Raw genomic sequence first — 4,200 nt, 5'->3', positions numbered from 1 at the left:
TACAATAATTATACACTCGGGAAATGCTGGGGTTGTGAGTTTCAGCGCCATCGAAAGTAGTTGAACCTTCTAAACATTTTGACTGGAGTTCAAGGTACAACCGGTTCCATAACGCATCGACTTCTTCATGTCCCCATGTGGGCACTGAGGCTCCTCTGGCCTCCCGTCTTGCAATAGCAGGTGAGAGTTTATTTGTTTATAGGAGGGAGAGGGGGCGATTGGCGAGAGCTGAAATGGTAAAGCGGCCGGCACGACATCTTTAAATCGAAAGAACCAAACACACAATTCTTCTTTCCGTGAAGCAGGGATTCATCGGTTTGAAGTTTCGTGTCGGGAAAATTCAGGAGGCAAATCTGCTGCCTGGTGTCACGGTGTAACGGGTGAAATTATTCAGCTTTCAATTGTTGATCGGCTGAAATGTCGAGAGGCCTTTTCCAGCTTCCGTGTGGAACAAGTTCAGCTTTTGAGCCATTGGGTAAAGTGTATTTTTTTGTTGCTGCGAACGAATGACAAGACATTTTGTACAAACAAGAAGAATTGTAAACTCACGAGTTCACTGTCCATGTTTCTTACATCATGTTCAACAGAAACAAGGATTCTCCTCAACACGTTGCTGAAAATTGTATAAAAGAGATGCTCCCCCGAATTCGACATCGACAGAGATAATTCTGAGTCCCACCATGAATCTGTATGATGGAAACCAATCAAACAACGAGCCTGGATAGCTCAGTCGGTAGAGCATCAGACTTTTAAAACAGGTCGTGATCTGAGGGTCCGGGGTTCAAGTCCCTGTTCAGGCTAAAAGTTTTAAAACAGCTGGCAAGTTCTGCTTTTCCAGCGGACCAACATCAGCGAAAGGAGCAAGAGTTGGCCATTCAGTCCCTCGAGCCTGCTCCGCCATTTGATAACGCTGATCTTCGACCTCAACTCCACTTTCCCAACCTATCCCCATATCCCTTGAGTTCCTTCGTGTCCAAAATTCTATCGACATCAGTTTTGAATCTATTCAATGGCTCAGCATCCACAGCCCTCAGGGGTAGAGAATTCCAATGGTTCACAACCCTCTCAGCAAAGAAATCTCTGAACTAAATGGTCGGCCCCTTATCTTGAGATTATAACCTTTAGTTCTAGACTCTCCAGCGAGGGGAAACAGCATCCCAGCATCTACCCTGTCAAGCCCTCTAAGAATTTTATATGTTTCAATGAGATCACCTCATCATTGTAAACTCCAGAGAATATCGGCCCATTCTACTCAATCTCTCCTCACAGGACAAACCTCTCATCCCCGGAATCAATCTAGTCAACCTTTGTTGCACCCACTCTAAGGCAAGTGTATCATTCCCAGCTAAGGAGATCAAAACTGTACACAGTACTCCAGATGTGGTCTCACCAAAGCCCTATATAATTACAGCAAGACTTCCTTATCCTTGTTCTCCAACCACCTCGCAATAAAGGCCAACACACCATTTGCTTTCCTAATTGCTTGTTGCACCTGCATGTTAACTTTCTGTGATCCGTGTACAAGGACACACAAATCCCTCTGAATTCCAACATTTCGTAGTCTCTCACCGTTTAAAAGATATTCTGCTTTTCTATTCTTCCTACCAAAGTGAATAATCTCACATTTCCCCACTTTATACTTCATTTGCCAACTTCTAGCCCACTCACTTATCCTGTCTGTTTCACTTTGCATCCTCTTTGCATCCTCCTCACAGCTTACTTTCCCACCTAGTTTTGTATCGTCAGCAAACTTGGATACATTACACTCGGTCCCTTCATCTAAGTCATTAATATAGATTGTAAATAGCTGAGGCCCAAGCACTGATCTTCACGCACCCCACTAGTTACAACCTGCCAACCCCAAAATGACCTGTTTATTCCGACTTCCTGTTTTCTGTAAGTCAACCAATCCCCAATCCATGTTAATATATTACCCACAATCCCATGAACCCTAATCTTGTTTAACAAACTTTTGTGTGGCACCTTATCGAATGCCTTTTGAAAATCCAAATATTCTACATCCACTGGTTCTCCCTTATCTACCCTGCTATCAACACCCTCAAAACCTCTAATCGAGTTGTCAAACACGATTTCTCTTTCATAAAACTTGTTGCATGTGCCTAACCATATTATGATTTTCTAAGTGCCCTGTTACCACGTCCCTAGTAATAGATTCCCGCAATTTCCCTCCTACTATTGTCAGGCTAAAGGGCCTGTAGTTCCCTCTTTTCTCTCTCCCTCCTTTCTTGAATAGAGGGGTTACATTTGGTACCTTCCAATCCATGGGGAACTTTCTAGAATCATGGGAACTCTGGAAGATAAAACCAATGCATCCACTGTCTCTGCAGCCACCTCTTTTAAAACCCTAGGATGTAGGCCATCAGGGCCAATGAATTTCTCAGCTTTTAGTCCCATTAATTTCTCCAGTACTTTTTATTTACTAATCTTAATTGCTTTAGGTTCCTCACTCTCATTAAAACCTTGGTTCCCCAATACTTCTGGAATGATTTTTGTGTTCTCTACTGTGAAGACAGATACAAAATACTTGTTTAACGTCTCTGCCATTTCCTTATTCTCCATTATAAATTCTCCTGTCTCTGTCTCCAAGGGACCCATGTTTACTTTCGCTAATCTCTTCCTTTATACATATTTATCAATTTCTTGGTCATCCTTTGCTGATTTCTAAAACTCTCCTAATCCTCAGGCTTACTGTTCTTTTTGGCAACATTATAAGCCTCTTTTAACCTAAAATATCATTAATCTCTCCAATTAACCAAGGTTGGACCACTTTTCCGGTGGAGTTTTTAACCCTCAAGGGAATGTAATTTTGTTGAGGAATTATAAATTATTTATTTAAATGTTCGCCATTGCTTATCTATCATCATATTTTTAAATCTAATTTCCCAAACTACCTTAGCCAACTCAATCCTCATAATTAGGTTATTGGTTTTGTTCAAATTTAAGACCCTAGTTTCCGACTTAATGACATCACTCTCAAACTTTCAAACTCAACATCAAATTCTACCATATTATGATCATTCTTCCCCAGAGGATCATTTACTATAAGATTACCAATTAACCCTGTTTCATTACACAATACTAGATCTAAAATAGCCTGTTCCCTTGTAGATTCCTCGACATATTGATCCTGAAAACTGACTCGAATTAATTCCATCAACATAAAGCAGCTTATCTTGAGTTGCTAACATGATGTCAACACGATGGGATGACTTATAAGTCAGATTTGCGAGGTGAATGAGATGTTTGCTGAAAACACGGAGAATTAATGAAACCAAGACTTCCCTGCAGAGCAAGGAGTTGTAACGAAAGATGCTGGGCATTGAGAGGTGATGGATTTTGTAGATGGCAGGATGAATGGACAAAAGTATCTCAACGCCCTGCTTCTTTTCTATATTGATAAATATAGACAAATATCTCATCTCCGTGCTTCTTTCAGATAATGAATGTCTTAATGCTCAAGAGATCACTGATCCAAGCCAATTATCTCCACTCGCACTCTCCTTCCAATCCTGCATGTGATGCTTCACTTTGAAATTTTGCATTTTCTCACATTGGGATTCCATTTGAAGAAAACATTGCTGTGATCAGCTTGTGCTGTTAAGGAGATGGAGCACAAAGAGATACATAAAAGGATATTGATAACAGTGACTGTTCAGACACTGTGAGCTACAGTTAAAGGTCGGCAATATTTAAAGTGTCAGATCTTTTCCAAATCTTGACACAAATGGCAAGAAAACTTAACGTGGACTTTGATCAATGTCACGACTTTCAAATAGCAGACATTTTATACACAAGGCAAGAAAGATTTACAAGGATGTTGCCTGGACTGTAGAATTTTAGCTATGAGGAAAGATTGGATAGGCTGGGGTTGTTTTCTTTGGAACAGAGGAGACTGAAGGCAGATTTAATTGAGGTGAACAAAATTATCAGGGTCCCAGAGAGCATGGATTAGAAGGACCCACTTCTCTTAGCAGAGAGGTTAATAACCAGGGGCATAGATTTAAAGTGATTGGTAGAAAGTTTAGTGGGGAACTGAGGAGAAATTCTTTCACCCAAGGGTTGTGGGGGTCTGGAACTGACTGCCTGAAAGGGTGGTTGAGGCGGACACCCTCATCGCATTTTAAGAATACTTGAACTGCCGGAAGCTACAAGGCTATGGGCCAAGGGCTGGAAAGTGGG

General features: G+C 41.2%; 1 non-coding gene across 1 annotated transcript; it reads left to right on the top strand.

Moving 5' to 3' along the window:
* Positions 1–715: 715 nt before the first annotated feature.
* trnak-uuu (transfer RNA lysine (anticodon UUU)) lies at positions 716–800 on the top strand. The gene is given in 2 exon segments: positions 716–752; positions 765–800. It is a non-coding gene; the product is annotated as a tRNA-Lys (tRNA).
* Positions 801–4,200: the final 3,400 nt, after the last annotated feature.

The sequence above is a fragment of the Heptranchias perlo genome, unplaced genomic scaffold, assembly GCF_035084215.1.
Source record: "Heptranchias perlo isolate sHepPer1 unplaced genomic scaffold, sHepPer1.hap1 HAP1_SCAFFOLD_1575, whole genome shotgun sequence".
NCBI classification, from domain to species: Eukaryota; Metazoa; Chordata; class Chondrichthyes; order Hexanchiformes; family Hexanchidae; genus Heptranchias; species Heptranchias perlo.
The sequence above is the reverse complement of the archived record's forward strand: the minus strand, read 5'-3'. Positions and strand labels throughout refer to the sequence as shown.